The sequence below is a fragment of the Balaenoptera acutorostrata genome, chromosome 14 (genome assembly GCF_949987535.1).
Source record: "Balaenoptera acutorostrata chromosome 14, mBalAcu1.1, whole genome shotgun sequence".
Lineage (NCBI taxonomy): Eukaryota > Metazoa > Chordata > Mammalia > Artiodactyla > Balaenopteridae > Balaenoptera > Balaenoptera acutorostrata.
In genome coordinates, this window is record NC_080077.1 from 55,186,716 (window position 1) to 55,207,626 (window position 20,911).

At 38.4% G+C, this 20,911-nt stretch overlaps 1 long non-coding RNA gene across 3 annotated transcripts in view; it reads right to left on the reverse strand.

Moving 5' to 3' along the window:
- Positions 1-20,911, reverse strand: part of LOC103016563 (uncharacterized) — a 161,225-nt gene that overhangs the window by 95,883 nt on the left and 44,431 nt on the right. For 2 of the 3 annotated variants that reach the window (XR_009005226.1, XR_009005224.1), the window contains exon 3: positions 20,029-20,139. The exons of the other annotated variant lie outside the window; for it this stretch is intronic. This is a non-coding gene — a long non-coding RNA (uncharacterized LOC103016563). The remainder of the gene's footprint in view (positions 1-20,028; positions 20,140-20,911) is intronic. 3 annotated transcript variants of the gene reach the window in all.

Genomic DNA, 20,911 nt, shown 5'->3' on the forward strand with positions numbered 1-20,911 from the left:
CCTTCCTTTCTGCATAATAGATTTTGAGAGAGACATTTTGTTTTTTCAGTTTGAAGATTTTTTAGTGAGAATAAGAGTATGGAATCTACCAGATTAGAGATAAATTTGGAGATGCAGGGGATAAACAACTATGAAAATTTTGTAAAAAACTCATTATTAAATACATATTCCAGGCCAACCACAGAGGCGGAGCTGTGGAGCCCCAATCCCAAGTTGGCCACCATCCAAGAGCCAGAAACCTGATTCCTTTCTGACTTGCCCATCCTCCAGCCGTGTGGCTGACAGGGTCTTGGTGCTCCGGCTGGGTGTCAGGCCTGATCCTCTGAGGTGGGAGAGCCGAGTTCAGGACATTGGACCATCAGAGACCTCCTGGCCCCACGTAATATCAATCAGCGAGAGCTTTCCCAGAGATCTCCGTCTCAATGCTAAGACCCAGCTCCACTCAACAACCAGCAGCTCCAGTGCTGGACACCCCATGCCAAACAACCAGCAAGACAAGAACACAACCCCACGCATTAGAAGAGAGGCTGCCTAAAATCATAATAAGTTAACTGACAGCCCAAAACACACCGCCGGACGTGGTCCTGCCCACCAGAAAGACAAGATCCAGCCTCATCCACCAAAAAACAGGCACCAGTCCCCTCCACCAGGAAGCCTACACAACCCACTGAACCAACCTTACCCACTGGGGGCAGAAACCAAAAACAACGGGAACTACAAACCTGCAGCTCGCGAAAAGGAGATCCCAAACACAGTAAGTTAAGCAAAATGAGAAGACAGAGAAATACACAGCAGATGAAGGAGTAAACTAAAAAACCACCAGACCAAACAAATGAAGAGGAAATAGGCAGTCTATCTGAAAAAGAATTCACAGTAATGATAGTAAAGATGATCTAAAATCTTGGAAATAGAATAGAGAAAATATAAGAAATGTTTAACAAGGACCTAGAAGAACTAAAGAGCAAACAAACAATGATGAGCAACACAATAAATGAAATTAAAAATACTCTAGAAGGGATCAATAGCAGAATAACTAAGGCAGAAGAACGGATAAGTGACCTGGAAGATAAAATAGTAGAAATAACTACCACAGAGTAGAATAAAGAAAAAAGAATGAAAAGAATTGAGGACAGTCTCAGAGACCTCTGGGACAACATTAAAAACACCAACATACGAATTATAGGGGTCCCAGAAGAAGAAGAGAAAAAGAAAGGGACTGAGAAAATATTTGAAGAGATTACAGTTGAAAACTTCCCTAATATGGGAAAGGAAATAGTCAATCCAATCCAGGAAGCACAGAGAGTCCCATACAGGATAAATCCAAGGAGAAACATGCCAAGACACATATTAATCAAACTATCAAAAATTAAATACAAAGAACAAATATTAAAAGTAGCAAGGGAAAAACAACAAATTACACATAAGGGAATCCCCATAAGGTTAACAGCTGATTTCTCAGCAGAAACTCTGCAAGCCAGAAGGGAGTGGCAGGACATATTTAAAGTGATGAAGGAGAAAAACCTACAACCAAGATTACTCTACCCAGCAAGGATCTCATTCAGATTTGACAGAGAAATTGAAAGCTTTACAGACAAGCAAAAGCTAAGAGAATACAGCACTACCAAGCCAGCTTTACAACAAATGCTAAAGGAACTTCTCTAGGCAGAAAACACAATAGAAGGAAAAGACCTACAATAACAAGCCAAAAACAATTAAGAAAATGGGGCTTCCCTGGTGGTGCAGTGGTTGAGACTGCCTGCCAATGCAGGGGACATGGGTTCAAGCCCTGGTCTGGGAAGATCCCACATGCCGTGGAGCAACTGGGCCCGTGAGCCACAATTACTGAGCCTGCGTGTCTGGAGCCTGTGCTCCGCAACAAGAGAGGCCGCAATAGTGAGAGGCCCGCACACCGTGATGAAGAGTGGCCCCCGCATGCCACAACTAGAGAAAGCCCTCGCACAGAAATGAAGACCCAACGCAGCCAAAAAAATAAAATAATAAAATAAATAAATAAAAAAAAAAAAAGATAGCCCTCTCCACATGGCTCTTTAAAAAAAAATTAAGAAAATGGTAATAGGAACATACATATCAATAATTACCTTAAATGCTCCAACCAAAAGACACAGACTGGCTGAATGGATACAAAAACAAGACCTGTATATATGCTGTCTACAAGAGACCCCCTTCAGATCTAGTGACACATACAGACTGAAAGTGAGGGTATGGAAAAAGATATTCCATGCAAATGGAAATCAAAAGGAAGCTGGAGTAGCAATTCTCATACTAGACAAAATAGACTTTAAAATAAAGGCTATTTCAAGAGACAAAAAAGGACGCTACATAATGATCAAGGGATCAATCCAAGAAAAAGATATAACAATTGTAAATATTAATGCACCCAATATAGGAGCACCTCAATACATAAGGCAAATGCTAACAGCCATAAAAGGGGAAATCGACAGTAACACAATCAGAGTAGGGGACTTTACCACCCCACTTTCACCAATGGACAGATCATCCAAAATGAAAATAAATAAGGAAACACAAGCTTTAAGTGACACATGACCTAATTGATATTTATAGGATATTCCATCCAAAAACAACAGAATACACTTTCTTCTCAATTGCTCATGGAACATTCTCCAGGATAGATCACATCTTAGGTCACAAATCAAGCCTTGGTAAATTTCAGAAAATTGAAATCGTATCAAGTATCTTTTCTAACCACAACATTATGAGATTAGATATCAATTACAGGAAAAAAACTGTAAAAAATACAAACACATGGAGGCTAAACAATACAATACTAAATAACCAAGAGATCACTGAAGAAATCAAAGAGGAAATCAAAAAATACTTACAACAAATTACAATGAAAACACGACGACCCAAAACCAATGGGATGCAGCAAAAGAAGTTCTTAGAGGGAAGTTTATAGCAATACAATCCTACCTCAAGAAACAAAAAATATCTCAAATAAACAACCTAAACTTACACCTAAAGCAATCAGAGAAAGAAGAACAAAAAACCCAAAGTTAGCAGAAGGAAAGAAATCATAAAGATCAGATCAGAAGTAAATGAAAAAGAAATGAAGGAAACAATAGTAAAGATCAATGAAACTAAAAGCTGGTTCTTTAGGAAGAAAAACAATATTGATAAACCATTAGCCAGACTCATCAAGAAAAAAAGGGAGAAGACTCAAATCAATAGAATTAGAAATGAAAAAGGAGAAGTAACAACTGACACTGCAGAAATACAAAGGAACATGAGAGATTACTACAAGCAACTCTATGCCAATAAAATGGACAACCTGGAAGAAATGGACAAATTCTTAGAAAAGCACAACCTTCCGAGACTGAACCAGGAAGAAATAGAAAATATAAACAGACCAATCACAAGCACTGGAATTGTAACTGTGATTTAAAATCTTCCAACAAACAAAAGCCCAGGACCAGATGGCTTCACAGATGAATTCTATCAAACATCTAGAGAAGAGTTAACACCTATCCTTCTCAAACTCTTCCAAAATATAGCAGAGGGAGGAACACTCCCAAACTCATTCTACAAGGCCACCATCACCCATACCAAAACCAGACAAAGATGTCACAAAGAAAGAAAACTACAGGCCAATATCACTGATGAACATAGAGGCAAAAATCCTCAACAAAATACAAGCAAACAGAATCCAACAGCACGTTAAAAGGATCATACACCATGGTCAAGTGGGGTTTATCCCAGGAATGCAAGGATTCTTCAATATACGCAAATCAATCAATGTGATACACCGTGTTAACAAACTGAAGGAGAAAAACCATATGATCGTCTCAAAAGATGCAGAAAAAGCCTTCGACAAAATTCAACACCCATTTATGATAAAAACCCTTCAGAAAGTAGGCATAGAGGGAACTTTCCTCAACATAATAAAGGCCATAGATGACAAACCCACAGACAACATCATTCTCAATGGTGAAACTCTGAAATCATTTCCACTAAGATCAGGAACAAGACAAGGTTGCCCATTCTCACCACTATTACTCAACATAGTTTTGGAAGTTTTAGCCACGGCAATCAGAGAAGAAAAAGAAATAAAAGGAATCCAAATCGGAAAAGAAGAAGTAAAGCTGTCACTGTTTGCAGATGACATGATACTATACATAGAGAATCCTAAAGATGCTACCAGAAAACTACTAGAGCTAATCAATGAATTTGGTAAAGTAGCAGGATACAGAATTAATGCACAGAAATCTCTTGCATTCCTATATACTAATGATGAAAAATCTGAAAGAGAAATTAAGGAAACACTCCTATTTACCATTGCAACAAAAAGAATAAAATACCTATGAATAAACCTACCTAAGGAAACAAAAGACCTGTATGCAGAAAACTGTAAGACACTGATGAAAGAAATTAAAGATGGTACAAACAGAGGGAGAGATATACCATGTTCTTGGATTGGAAGAATCAGCATTGTGAAAATGACTATACTACCCAAAGCAGTCCACAGATTCAATGCAATCCCTATCAAACTACCAATGGCATTTTTCACAGAACTAAACAAAAAGTTCACAATTTGTATGGAAACACAAAAGACCCCAAACAGCCAAAGCAATCTTGAGAAAGAAAAATGGAGCTGGAGGAATCAGGCTCCTGGACTTCAGACTATACTACAAAGCTACAGTAATCAAGACAGTATGGCACTGGCACAAAAACAGAAATATAGATCAATGGAACAGGATAGAAAGCCCAGAGATAAACCCACGCACATATCTTATCTTTGATCACCTTATTTTTGATAATGGAGGTAAAAATATACAATGGAGAAAAGACAGCCTCTTCAATAAGTGGTGCTGGGAAAACTGGACAGCTACATGTAAAGGAATGAAATTAGAACACTCCGTAACACCATACACAAAAATAAACTCAAAATGGATTAAAGACCTAAATGTAAGGCCAGATACTATAAAACTCTTAGAGGAAAACATAGGCAGAACACACTACGACATAAATCACAGCAAGATCCTTTTTGACCCACCTCCTAGATAAATGGAAATAAAAAAATAAATAAATAAATGGGACCTAATGAAACTTAAAAGCTTTTGCACAGCAAAGGAAACCATAAACAAGATGAAAAAGACAGCTCTCAGAATGGAAGAAAATATTTGCAAATGAAGTAACTGACAAAGGATTAATCTCCAAAATATACAAGCAGCTCATGCAGCTCAATATCAAAAAAAACAAACAACCCAATCTAAAAATGCACAGAAAACCTAAATAGACATTTCTCCAAAGAAGATATACTGATTGCCAACAAACACATGAAAGGATGCTCAACATCATTAATCGTTAGAGAAATGCAAATCAAAACTACAATGAGGTATCACCTCACACTGGTCAGAATGCCCATCATCAAAAAATCTACAAACAATAAATGCTAGAGAGGGTGTGGAGAAAAGGGAAGCCTCTTGCACTGTTGGTGGGAATGTAAATTGATATGGCCACTATGGAGAACAGTATGGAGGTTCCTTAAAAAACTAATAATAGAACTACGACCCAGCAATCCCACTACTGGGCATATACCCTGAGAAAACCATAATTCAAAAAGAGTAATGTAGCACAATGTTCATTGCAGCACTATTTACAATAGCCAGGACATGGAAGCAAACTAAGTGTCCATCGACAGATGAATGGATAAAGAAGATGTGGCACATATATACAATGGAATATTACTCAGCCATAAAAAGAAATGAAATTGAGTTATTTGTAGTGAGGTGGATGGACCTAGAGTCATACAGAGTGAAGTCAGAAAGAGAAAAACAAATATCGTATGCCAACACATATATATGGAATCTAAAAAACAAACAAAAAAAATGGTCATGAAGAACCTAGGGGCAAGACAGGAATAAAGACGCAGACCTACTAGAGAATGGACTTGAGGATACAGGGAGGGGGAAGGGTAAGATGGGACAAAGTGAGAGAGTGGCATGGACGTATATACACTACCAAATGTAAAATAGATAGCTAGTGGGAAGCAGCCGCATAGTACAGGGAGATCAGCTCAGTGATTTGTGACCACCTAGAGGGGTGGGATAGGGAGGGTGGGAGGGAGACGCAAGAGGAGATATGGGGATATATGTATATGTATAGCTGATTCACTTTGTTATACAGCAGAAACTAACAAAACATTGTAAAGCAACTGTACTCCAATAAAGATGTTTAAAAAAAATACACATTCCATAGATACTGACCTTTAAAGCTGTAGTGTAGCAGGTCAGAAGCTATATATAGCCTTGCCTTTATTTTTTGGGAAGCAGTAGAAAATTGTGGTAAATATGCACACGAGGGCATCAGAATGATTCAAAGTGTTAACACTGCCTCCATCACTCTAGGTTATAATGGGAACTGAAGCTAATTGCTGGAGACTGCTTTATACCTCAATGTCCCATCAACAATGAGGGGTAAAGATACTTACCAACCTCACTGAGAAATTGAATGACATAATGTAAGTAAAGCTCCCAGCACAAAGTAAGTATTCAACAAGTGGTAACCATACCTACTAGCTGCTTAACTATTAAATCAATGTAATACTTACACTTCAAGTGATAATGAAGGTTAGGCACCAAATCAGAGAAAAATAGTAACAATTTATCTTATTTGAATTAATTAACTCAAGGTGTTAATACACTAACTTTCTCTGTAATTCACACTGCCTTGTCCACATATACATAGTAGATTATTAAAAACAACAACAACAAGACAACCAAACACCACTTAGTGCATCTGAGACAGCTGATGTATAGGAAGCTTTCTGAATGCATGATGATTTGACTATGGCAAGCTGACTCAGAGGTGGCAAAACAACTCAGTGTTTGGGTATAGAACCTGATTTCTATTTTAAATATGTAAATCCTTTAGATCTCAGTTTCTTTACCAGCCAGGGTTTGAGATGGAGGGAGCAGGGAAGGCAATCACTTCCCTTCCTGCTTCTCCACTAAGTGGTGGAGCAAGGATTAAAAGAGGAATCTTTTAGACCCCAAAATATGTGCATTTAAGTACTGTACTACAACTGCTTCCCCAGTTAGGGATAAAGACTGGGCTGTGCCAGTAGTTCCCAGCCAACGACACTCAAGAGAAGCAGGTGGTACAGGGGCAGAAGGTGTGGCCTCTTGGAACCCCCTGCCTGCATTTGAATCCAGCTCTGCCACGTGTGCCGTAAAACCTTGCAAAAATTACTTAATCTCTCCATGCCTGAGCTTCCTTACCTAGAAAGTGAGGATGGAAACAATACTTGTCCATAAATTCATAGGAGGGTTAAACATCTAATACATGCAATTTGCTTAGAACAGTGTCTCATCTATTAAATTAAAAGCAGTTGTTACCTGTTATTTATCTTGATGGACATATGGGAAACATGCTAAGGTTTGGGGTTTTTTCCTTCATTTATTTGTTATTGAATCTGTGGGATTTTGTCTCATTTGCAACACAGTTTTTACTCTGTCCTACAAAGCTGGGGATATACCTTTTATCTCTTATGCACTGACTACTTCAAACACTGCTCATATATGTTTTTTTCTTTTATTTCATAGGGATTTCTGGGAATTAAAGGAGATATTTCCAAATCAAGCTATTCCTTCGTGAGGACTATAAGTGTTAAGTTATCTATCTTTGGGCCAACGATTCCAAAATCACTAAGCTTTTAAAAGTGAGTTGTCGCAAAAAAAAAAAACAAAAAACAAAAAAAAACAACGAGTTGTCGGAACTGCATTGTAAACTGCTGAGAACTATAAAATTGTAAGGTAAACACTTACTCAAGGAAGTTGGATCTTATCATAGAGCTTGGCTTTAAAATCAGCATTTAAGGCAAATATTAAACACAGTTAAAATTACTCTTGAACATCTCTTCGAGCACAGGATAGTTCTGTTTGTCAGTAAATCCACTATAGTCACTTTTTTCTCCAGCTTTGGAGCAGATGACATTTCTTCTGCTGAACACCAGATGAAGAAACAGACTTGTACTTAAGCCATTTTCATATGAAAAAAAACATGCACAACATAACCTAGCACTTTATATATACTATCTCATTTACTCTTCACAGTAGCCTTATGAAGTATTAGTATGTATTCCTTTCTCACCTTCTAAGGACTGAGGCAAAGCAAATAACTGACTCGCCTGTGGTCACTGGCAGGTGGGCTGTGGAGCAGCATTTTGGTCTCAGCTCACCGAAGCCCCTAATTTCCCTCCACATGTTCCCTCTGCCGAGAATAACTTTTGTGTGACATTGAAGGATACAAATTGTCCTTTACTCTGCTCAAGCAAGACTGCTTAGCATCTATTGGAGGAAAGGTTGAGTTTAGAGCTTCTCGCATTGAATGCAGAGAAGTTGGAGGAAGTCCAAAGAAGACTAAGGAACCCGTTTGAAGATAGTCCCAATAGGGATGTAGTTTAAGAGTGGAAAGATATAAAGAGAGATAGGACATTACTGACTCTGCTGGGTTTTAGAGCCATAAATAAATTATGCAGGGAAGCCAGGGAAGAAGCATCCTGGCAGTCTGGGTGGCTTGGTTGCAGCCTTCCTTGAAGAGGGGCTGGAAGGGGGGCCTCCCGAGAGTCCTTTCCATCCACAGTTCTAGGAACCCACCCTGGACATCACTAATAAATGGAGCAAAGCTAGAGAGATTTCGCCCACCAGCTAGTTACAGACACTGCTCAGCTGATTCCTAGAATGCCTCTCCAAAGGGGAACCAGACATTACTGTCTTCTCACTTAATGATGGGGAAATGAGGCCCAGACACCAGATTCACGGGAAAAGTGACGGCTCCACAGACACTGTTGCTGGACAGGCGGCCCCAAGGGCACCGGCTCCACGGCCAACAGGGAGTATCCACGCCTACCCCTGGCCTAGAGGACGCGCACAGGGCCCAGGGGGCTGGGGCGTAATAGGGTGTAATCAGGGGAATGTTCCTGATGGCCAGTGCCATATACCTGTGGTCACCAGACCAGCCCAGCCCTCTGTATAAACAGGCCTGTGAAAGAGACCAATTACTCAAATCCCTGGTCCACAATAAAGTCAGATCCTTTCTTGTGGCCTTGCTCTTTCTAAAGGGTTCTTTTTCTTTTAATTGCTTTTTTTCCTGATTATACATACAATATAGTTAATACAAAAAAGGAAAAAACAGAAAAGTGTATAAAATAAGGTAAACAATATAGAGAAGATCAGATAAACAACAAGGTCCTACTGTATAGCACAGGGAACTATATTCAGTATCCTGTAATACACCATAATGGAAAAGAATATGAAAAAGAATATGTATATGTATGTATAACTGAATCACTCTGCTGTACACCAGAAACTAACACAACATTGTAAATCAACTACACTTCAATTTAAAAAAAAGAAGGGATTTCCCTGGTGGTCCAGTGGTATAGAATCCACCTTACGGTGCAGGGGACGCGGGTTTGATCCCTGGTCAGGGAACTAGGATCCCACATACCGCAGGGCAGCTGGGCCCGTGCGCCACAACTACTGAGCTCGCATGCCTCAACTAGAGAGCCTGCGTGCCACAAACTACAGAGCCCACGCACACTGTAGTCTGCGTGCCACAACTAGAGAAGAGAAAACCTGCACACCAGAATTAGAGAGAAGCCCACGTGCCACAATGAAAGATCCCGCGTGCCTCAACGAAGATCCTGCGTGCCGCAACTAAGACCCGACACAGCCATAAATAAATAAATAAATAATAAATTTTTAAAAGATCATGTATTTACTATATAGTATATCTTTTCCTTATAAAACTCAGCTATATAATAGTCTATGATATGGATAATAGTAACAATAATAATGAGATAGCTTATGTGCCAAATGCTGTGCTAAGGACTTAATTTGCATCATCTCACTTATTGAAAGCAATCCGGACAGGAATTACTTGACACTTCCTCCAGGTCCAATCCAGTATGGCACTTTTTTTTTTTATAAATTTTAAAATTTCTTTATATATTTATTTTATTTATTTGGCTGCATTGGGTCTTCGTTGCTGCATGCGGGCTTTCTCTAGTTGCGGCGAGTGGGGGCCACTCTTTGTTGAGATGTGTGGGCTTCTCGTTGCGGTGCCTTCTCTCATTGTGGAGCATGGGCTCTAGGTGCACAGGCTTCAGTAGTTGTGGCATGCTGATTCAGTAGTTGAGGCTCGCGAGCTCTAGAGCGCAGGCTCAGTAGTTGTGGCGCATGGGCTTAGTTGCTCTGCGGCATGTGGGATCTTCCCGGACCAGGGCTTAAACTCATGTCCCCTGCATTGGCAGGCAGATTCTTAACCACTGCACCACCAGGGAAGTCCCCAGTATGGCACTTTTAAAGAGTCATATATTTTCTTTTCCCTTTCTTTAGAAAAAAAAAAAAAAAAGGCTAAAAAATCTAGTGATTCAGGAACATCAAAATCAGCTAGATCATCTTTTCTTTTTTTAATATTTATTTATTTATTTATTTATTTGGCTGAGCCGGGTCTTAGTTGCGGCATGCGGGATCTTCGTTGTGACATGAGGGGGTCTTCAGTTGCGGCATGCGGGCTCTTAGTTGCGGCATGCAGGATCTAGTTCCCTGACCAGGGAACAAACCCGGCCCCCCTGCATTGGGAGCATGGAGTCTTAACAACTGGACCACCAGGGAAGTCCCTCAGCTAGATCATCTTATCATCTTGATTACAGCCTCAGAGGTATGGTTAATATTAAAACCTACGAAGAACTTACAAAAATTGACATGAATGATAAGCCTCTAGATTTATAAGGCCCCTGTGGGCTCTGTTAATCTGAAAATTCAACAATCGCCTACCACACCTCATCACCAGGCCAATGGTAAAATTATCTGTCTACTTTTAGAACTGTTTAGAGTTTGTGCTTAAGCCACACTTCATTTTGATGACCTTCTGTAAAGGTCTACTAACCTTTTTAGTTCTGTAATTTTCAGTCTTGTAACTTATTAAAGACGATACTGATACAAACATTCTACTAAGCTTTATGAAAGATATAATTTTAAAAGACCAGCACATCTAAACAATAAAGTTTTCACCTACAATTTCTTAATAGAATTGTGTTTGGAATGTAGTATAATATTAAAAAATAGTCAATACAAAATGCAAAGTCCTTACAGAGGAATCCACACATCTATCCTCTTGTTTTCTCTTCACTTTAGTTGGTTTGTGTTTCTACTTTTCAGCAACTTTCCATTTTTCTCCTAACTCTGAACACTAATTCTCCCTTCTGGAACCCCGAGATTATTTGTGATTTAAAAATCCTTTAAGGAACAGAGTAATGGTTACCAGAGGAGAAGAGGTAGGGGGAGGGTGAAATGGGTAAAGGGGGTCAGCTGTATGGTGATGGATAGAAACTAAATTTTTGGTGATGAGCAAGCTGTAGAGTATGCAGAAGTAGAAATATAATGTTGTACACATGAAACTTAAATAATGTTATAAACCAATGTTATCTCAATAATAAATACATACTTACATACATAAATATTAAGAAAATAAATAAATAAAAATCCTTTAAGGCTACTGAATTTTAAAATGTCCTTTCTTAATTAAAATCTTAGCAAAAACAAGCCCTAACATAGGGCTTACTATTGTGAGATACTTTTACATAATATATTTTTCCCTTTGCATTGTGCCTCAATTCCAACTATTACCTATTAGGCAGAAAATGAGACATGTCCTATTCACTAATCCCATACATTAAAGCAACTATATCAAGTCACTTGAATCAGGTTTAAAAATATGAGATGTATGGGGCTTCCCTGGTGGCGCAGTGGTTGAGAATCTGCCTGCTAATGCAGGAAACACGGGTTCGAGCCCTGGTCTGGGAAGATCCCACATGCCGCGGAGCAACTAGGCCCGTGAGCCACAACTACTGAGCCTGCGCGTCTGGAGCCTGTGCTCCGCAACAAGAGAGTCCACAATAGTGAGAGGCCCGCGCACCGCGATGAAGAGTGGCCCCCACTTGCCACAACTGGAGAAAGCCATAGCACAAAAACGAAGACCCAACATAGCAATCAATCAGTCAATAAAGAAATCTTAAAAAAAAAAAAAAAAAAAAAAAAAAAAAAATATGAGATGTAGGCAGAATACATTTAAAGGCTAATCTACTTTTTTCCTGAGTATATTTTCCCGGTACATATGGCTATGTACCATAGAGCCATAATGAAGGCTTTGCACCCATTTGTGCCCAGAACTAACTGTGCCTGGCACATGGTGGCACTTCATAAATATCTGTTGAATGAATGAATTTGCAACCAATGAAGTGATTTGAGGAGCACAGAGAGAAAAGGGCAACTCTGGTCTCCGCCCCCTACCATGAACCAAGCCAAGAAAACCTCAGCCCCTCCCAGGTCCCATAAATGGCAGGATCACCCCACTCATTTGGTTCCTGGCCTCAAAGGTTGGCTGTGGCTGAGTTTTTCTGACGGAGCAGAGAGAGGCCTCTTCACAAATGCTGACTTGGATCTCAAATGCTGACCTTCATATTTTTTCTAAGAACCTCTTTTACACAAAGTAGAGAAGTAGCTGTTAGATAACAGTTAGCTCTCCATCCCATTTCCTAAGAGAGAACAACTGCTTACATGGCCCAGACATTAAGATTTGTTGTTCCAGTTACAACTACTCATGTGGCAACACCCTATTTATAGGATGCACAGAAGAATATTCTCTTTGAATGGTCTTGATATTACAAAAAGAGTTTAATGGTACACTTGCATATTTGAATTGCATCTTTGATGAGTGAATATTTAAATAAATTTCTTTATTATTGGTTATTCTTCATTTGTAATCTTCCCCATTTTTATTTACAATTAATTTTTTATTGAGATATAACTGACTACAAATAATTTTTTATTTGATCAGGTGGAATGGGAATATTTCATAGTCAGTTATTGCTCATTTGTTTATACATCAGTGTTTATCTTTCTTTAATCAGCTCCATAATGATATTGCCTAGATCTAACTATAATTTTTATATCAATCAGCTTTATTTACCATTTGAAAAATAACTGCTGTTTAGCTACATACTGAATTTCTTGAATTTAGGTCTTGTTCAGAACAACATTTATTTAAGAACAATGATGCTATACTTTTGATGATGTAAAAATTTAGGTATTATTGTTTCCAAAACATTCAGTACTCTATCCTAACCTAAATCTTCTGCCTTCTGCCTTGTGTAATATAAGGATGTATCCTGGGATGAGGACTGAAACTTTGAAAACTGTCTGGGCCTCTCACACAGAAGTTCATGGTCCATCTTTCAGGAAATAATCTCAAGGTGGATATTCAGAAGCAGTGAAATTCTAAACTAACCAGAGGCTCTCCTAATATCAGTGTTCACTAAACTCATAAGAATTTTGAATGCCTCAGAGATCCCCCAATCTACTCCAAGCAGGTATTCCTGCTGTTAGACAAAGACTAAGGTCTTCTGGGTGGATAGAGGTGCAAACTTCTTCCCCAAGATGTGACCTTCACCTAAAACCTGGGAGCTCTCCAATCTCTCAAGGGACTGACTCTAAGAGCATGTTCAAATGGAGACAACCCACAAAGCTTTGGGAAAGCAGAGGAAAAAAGCCAAAAACAAACTAAAGAACAACCTAGACACACCACATAGCACTTATTGCAGACAGCAACAGAGATGACAGGTTTTTCCTGGGTGCTGATGGAGACCTAGCCAAGACAGGTACTCTGCTGGACTGCACCTCAAGACGTTTCCTAATTCCCCTGCCAACTCACCAGCCCAGGTCCTGCTGCCCTAAGGCCTGCTGGGATCCTATCCACCGAAAAACACTGGCACTTTCAGTTCTGGAAGCAGTTCTGACAGCTTTGATTCTGCCATGTGCACAGAAAAGAGAAGCTCAAAGATTTTCTATGAGAAGATTGCAGGAAGAGTAAGGAGGTAGAGTCTAGACAACTCTAAGAAGTGCTTTGACCTAAAACTGTGTAATGCACTTTTTCTTTTTTTAACTTATTTTTACTTTTTTATTGTGATATAGTTCACATACCATAACATTTACCCTCCTAAAACATACAGGTCAGTGGTTTTTTACCATATTCACAATGTTGAATCACCATTATCTAATCCCAGATCATTTCATTGCTCCAAAAAGGAAAGGCAAATATGTGGCCTTTTGTGTTTGGCTTCTTAGCATAATGCTTTCAAGTTTCATCCATGTTATTTCATGTATCAGCACTTCATTCCTTTTTATGGCTGAACAATATTCCATTGTATGGATATACCAGATTTTGTTTACCCATTCATCAGTTGACGGACATTTGGGTGGTTTCCACTTCTTGGCTATTAAGAATAATGTTCCTGACCATTTGTTGGACTTGGTATTTAAATGGGAGAAATGTTCAGCTTCTGAGACAAAACAACAACAACAAAAAATGAAAAAGAAAATGGTTAGATGGAGAGTGAAAGCAAAAGAGTTAGGAATAAATTTAACCAAGAAAGTACAAGATTTGTACACTGAAAACTACAAAACGTTGCTGAAAGAAATTAATGAAGACCTAAATAAATGAAAAATATCCCATGTTCATATATTGGAAGAGTTAACATTGTTAAGAAGGCAATACTACAAAGTGATGTACAGATTCATTATAATCCCAATCAAAACCTCAATGACCTTTTTGCAGAAATGGAAACAATGATCATAAAATTCAAATGTAATTTCGATGGAGCCCAAATAGCCAAAACTATCTTGAAAAAGGACAAAATTGGAAGACCTACGCCTCCTGATTTTAAAACTTACCAGAAAAGAAATTTATTAGTAATCAAAACAGTATGTGGTATTGACATAAAGATCAACGGAATAGACTTGAGAATCCAAAAATTTACCCGTACATCTATGGTCAACTGATTTTAACAAAGGTGCCAAGACCACTCAATGGGAAAAAATAAACTCTTCAACAAATAATGCTGGACAACTGAATGTCTACGTGCAAAAGAATGAAGTTGGGCCTCTATCTCACAATATATGCAAAAATTTACTCAAAATATATCAACAATGTAAGAGTTGAAACCATAATACTCTGGAAATAAAACATAGGGGTAAATCTTTGTAACCTTGGATTTTGCAATAGACTCTAGAAATGGCCCCAAACGCACAAGCAGCAAAGGAAACAATAAATTTCATCAAAATTAAAAACTTGTGCATCAAAGGACACTATCAAGAAAGTGAAAAGACAACCCACAGAATGGGAGAAAATATTTGAAAATCATATATCTGATAGGAGTCATCCAGTATCCAGAATATATGAAGAGCCCTTACAACTCAACAACAAAAAGACAAACAACCCAATTTAAAAATAAGCAAAGGATGGGGCTTCCCTGGTGGCTCAGTGGTTACAAATCCGCCTGCCAATGCAGGGGATACGGGTTTGAGCCCTGGTCCAGGAAGATCCCACATGCTGCAGAGCAACTAAGCCCGTGCTCCACAACTACTGAGCCTGTGCTCTAGAGCCCGCGAGCCAAAACTACTGAAGCTCGTGAGCCTAGAGCCCGTGCTCCGCAACAAGAGAAGCCACCACAATGAGAAGCCCACGCACCGCAACTAAAGAAAGCCTGCCCTCAGCAACAAAGACCCAACGCAGCCAAAAAATAAATAAATAAATAAATAATTTTTAAAAAGGCTTATAATAATAAAAAACAATAAGCAAAGCACTTGTACACATTTCTCCAAAGAAGATATACAAATGTCCAACAAACACATGAAAAGGTGTTCAAGATATTAGTCATTGGGAAATGCAAATCAAAACAAGATATCACTTTATACTTACTAGGATAGCTTTAATCAAAACAAAAAAAAAAAACAAGAAATAGCTAGTGTCATCAGGAAGGTAGAGAAACAGGAACACTCGTACTCTGCTGGTAGGAATGTAAAATGGTACAGGTGCTATGGAAAGCAGATTGGCAGTTTCTCAAGAAGTTAAACATAGAATTACCATATGACCCAGTAATTCCTCTCCTAAGTAGAGACCCAAAAGAACTGAAAACAGATATTCAAACAAAAATTTATACACAAATGTTCATCACAGCACTATTCACACTAGTCAAGAGATGGAAATTATCTAAATGTTCATCAACTGGTAAATGGATAAACAAAGTGTGGCATATCCATTCAATAGAGCATTATTCAGCCATTAAAAAAGAATGAAGTACTGATACATGCTATACCATGGATTAACCTCAAAAACATGCAAAGTAAAAGAAACCAGATATACAAGGTCACATATTATATGAATTCATTTATATGAATATTCAGAATAGGTAAATCTATCGAGAAAAAATCAGATTAGTGGTTGTCAGGGGCTAGGAGAAGGGAGAATTGGGGAGTGACTGCTTTATGAATATGGGGTACCCATACCCATTTCTTTTGGGGTTATGAAAATATTTTAGAATTTGATAGAGACGGTGGTTGTATAACACTGTCAATGTACTAAATGCCACTGAATTGTACACTTAACAATGGTTAATTTTATGTTATGGGTATTTTACCTCAATTTTTAAAAGTATGGTGGAACAATGATGTAGAAAACACTTCAACCTTTGACAATGATTTTGTAAATGTACATTTGCTGGCAGATATTTTCATGATCTTCATTAAGTAATAAATCAGATTATAAATTAAATTTTCAAAATTAAAAAATTATGAATAAAGAAAGCAAAAGAGGATGAGGAAACAAAAGAGCAAAGGAAACCAAGAGAAAGAGAACAAGAGCCAGGAAAAATAAGAGAGGGAGAGAAGAGAAAAGGAGGAGAATGAAGAGGATGAGAAAAAGGAGAAAAATAGGAGAGCTAGAGCAAAAATTTTAAAGTGGGTGATATCAAGTGTCAGTGGGGCCTGTGCAGAAAGGAGCTCTCTCCTGCACAGCTGGTAGGAGTGTGGGCTGCACAGACACTTTGGAGAACAATTAGTCAGTAGTTAATAAAATTAAAATGGATATACGCCATAATGTTCAGCATGTCAACTACAGGTAATAATACTGTACTGCATATTTGAAAGTTGTTAAGAGAGTAGATCTTAAAAGTTCTCATCGGGCTTCCCTGGTGGAGCAGTGGTTGAGAGTCTGCCTGCCAATGCAGGGGACACGGGTTCGAGCCCTGGTCTGGGAAGATCCCACGTGCCACAGAGCAGCTGGGCCCGTGAGCCACAACTACTGAGCCTGCGCGTCTGGAGCCTGTGCTCTGCAACAAGAGAGGCCGCGATAGTGAGAGGCCCGTGCACCGTGATGAAGAGTGGCCCCCGCTCGCCGCAACTAGAGAAAGCCCTTGCACAGAAATGAAGACCCAACACAGCCATAAATTAAAAAAATTAAAAAAATAAAAAAAGTTCTCATCACAAGAAAACAAAATTCTGTGACTCTGTATGGTGACAGATGTTAACTAGCCTTATGGGGGTGATCATTTCACAACACATACAAATATTAAATCATTGTTGTACACCTGAAATTAATATAATGTATGTCAATTATACCTCAATACAAAAAATAAAAAATAAAAATAAAATGGACATACTCAGAGTTTCACTTCTGGTAGTTAATCTACCTTAGGGAGATCATCACACATGTGCCAAAGGAATCATGCACTCAGCATTTGCTTATATCAGAACATCAGAAATAATCTAAATAGTTCTCTTTTTAAAATTTATTTATTTTATTTATTTTTGGCTGCATTGGGTCTTCGTTGCTGTGCATGGGCTTTCTCTAGTTGCAGAGATGGGGGCTACTCTTCATTGCGGTGCACGGGCTTCTCATTGAGGTGGCTTCTCTTGTTGTGAAGCACAGGCTCTAGAGTGCAGGCTCAGTAGTTGTGGTGCACGGGATTAGTTGCTCTGCGGCATGTGGGGTCTTCCCGGACCAGGGCTCGAACCTCTGTCCCCTGCATTGGCAAGTGGATTCCTAACCACTGCGCCACCAGGGGAGCCCCAGAAATAATCTAAACAGTTAAGGAGATGAATACATTGTGATATACTAATAATATCATAATAGCATGCAGTAGTTTAAAGAAATAATTATATACATATGTATTTCATACATATATATATATAAAATCATATATATCATATATATTTTATATATGTATGAAAAAAGTAATGAGTTCCAAGTTATTTTTTGGTCTAAAAAAGATAGCTGACAAATGAAGTTTGATGTCACACAATATACACTAATATATGATATTATATTAATATATTACTGGTATAATAAAAATTTATGTTAATAAAAAGAAAATGAAGGCATCTTTTCATGTGCCTATTGGCCATCTGCACTTCCTCTTTGGAAAAATGTCTAGTTAGTTTTTCTGCCCCATTTTTTCATTGGGTTGTTTGGTTTTTTGATGTTGAGTTGAATGAACTGTTTATATATGTTGGATATTAACCCCTTATCAGTCATATCATTTGCAAATATTTTCTCCCATTCAGTACGTTGTCTTTTCATTTCCTTGTTGGTTTGCTTTGCTGTGCAAAAGCTTTCAAGTAATCATCAGGGAAATACAAATCAAAACCTCAATGAGATATCACCTCCCACCTATCATCAAAAAGAATATAAATAACAAATGTTGGCAAGGATGTGGAGAAAAGGGAACCCTCCTACACTGTTGCTGGGAATGTAAACTGGTGCAGCCACTATGGAAAATACTATGGAGGTTTCTCAAAAAACTAAAAATAGAACTACCGTATGACCCAGCAATTCTGCTCCTGGGTATACATCCAAAAAAAACAAAAACACTAATTCAAAAAGATACATGCACCACAATGTTCATAGCAGCATTATTTGCAGTTGCCAAGATATGGAAGCAACCTAAGTGTCCATCAACAGATGAATGGATAAAGAAGATATGGCATATATATACAATAGAATACTACTCACCATTAAAAAAAATGAAGTGTTGCCATTTACAGCAACGTGGATGGACTTAGAGGGCACTATGCTAAGTGAAATAAGTCAGACAGAGAAAGACAAATACTGTATGATATCACTAAATGTGGAATCTAAAAAAATAAAACAAACTAGTGAATGTAACAAAAAATAAGCAGATTCACAGATATAGAGAACAAGGGTAAGGGTATTATGAGGTACAATAAAATAAGTAAATAAAATAAGTAAAATAAAATAAAATAATAAAATAAGTAAAATAAGTAAAATAAGTATAAAATAAGGTATAAAATAAGCTACAAGGATATATTGTATAACACAGGGAATATAGCCAATATTTTACAATAACTATAAATGGAGTATAACCTTTAAAATTGTGAATCACTATATTGTACACCTATAACTCATGCAATATTGTACAGCAACTATACTTTTAAATAAATAATAAATAAATAAATGAAAAGGAGTGATATAGAGAAATAGAACTATGGAGAATTATATAGGGATTAAAAAATGAAAGAAACACAGAAGAAAGAAAGAAGGTAAAAAAGAAGAAAGGAAGGAAGGAAGGGGTGAGTGAGCAAGCCTGGCTGAATTCATACCTGGAAGTAGAGGCAATTAACAAGCAAGTACACTAGATTAAATGAGACCTGGTTTAGCACTTAACTGCTCCTAGCTCTTTACCATAAGTATTCTTCACATTGCAGTTGCAACTTGAGGTGTGCAATCTGAGTTGACTGTGTTTCTGTCCTGCCACAGAGGTTTAGTCAAGAGACTATCCCAAAGGACCTGCAGGGATGAAGGTTATGGATCTCAGATACACAATCTTTGAAGCAAAAGTGCAGTTGGAAGTCCCAGAGAGCCCTCGACCTGTGGCTGAACCATAGGGCACCACTTCATTAGTTTTTGTCTCATGAAGACTTTGCAATGAAGATCAAGGCAGGGACATGTATGTGAAGGAGTAAAAGAGAAAAACCAGAATGCATCAGGACAGCAATATTTAACACAAAGTTTATCAAAAAAGGAACTACACTGTATGTACTAATATGTTGAATACCTGAACCACACATACAAGTTGTATTAGTTACTACAAACTTAATGGCTTAAAATAACACACAATTACTATCTCACAATTTTGCTGGGTCAGGAGTCCAGGCATGGCTTAACTGGGTCCTCTGCTTAGGGTTTCACGAAGCCAAAATTAAGGTGTCCTCTGGTCTGCATTCTCATCTGGAGGCTTGACTGGGGAAGAACATTTCTAAGGTCACTTAGATGGTCAACAGAATTCATTTCCCTGTGCTTGTAGAACCCGAGGGCCCTGGCTTCTTGCTGGCTGTTGGCGAGAGGCTGCTCCTAGAGGCCACCTACAGCCCCATGCCCTGTGGACTTCCCCAGCCATGGACGCTTACTTCATCAAGCCAAAATGGACAGTCTCTAGAGAGAGTGTGCTACCAAGACCAAGTCTTTTGTAAAGTAATGTAGTCACAGGAGTGGCATCCATCACTTGTGCTGTTATTTATTGTTTACAAGCAAGTCACAGGTCCCAACTGTACTCAAGGGGAGGGGATCCCACAAAGGCATGAAACCCAGGAGGCAGTGGGAATCATGAAGCCACCTTACAATCTATCACACAAGCATATCTTTGCTGCTTCTGGGTTTTTAAATTAAAAATGACCATGAATATGATCCTTAAAAACATTGTAATGTACAACACTAAATAAGAAGTAAAATCTAAACCCAGAATACATCTGATGTCAAAGCTCATGACCTTCTCACTTCCCCAGCCATATCCAGTTTAAACTGGATTTCCAACATCTCTGAGTCAATCCCTAGAATGAAAAGTAAGAGCAAAAGCCTGGAAGACAAGCGGTTTCTAGCCGCGTACGCGCTGCAGGAATATGGTTAACTTTTGGCCCTAAGTCCCAGTAACAATTAAAGGAGGTTAATTTTACCATTTATATTGCTTTAACTGTTATTCTGGGGACGAAAAGAGACACTGATTACTCAGTAAATA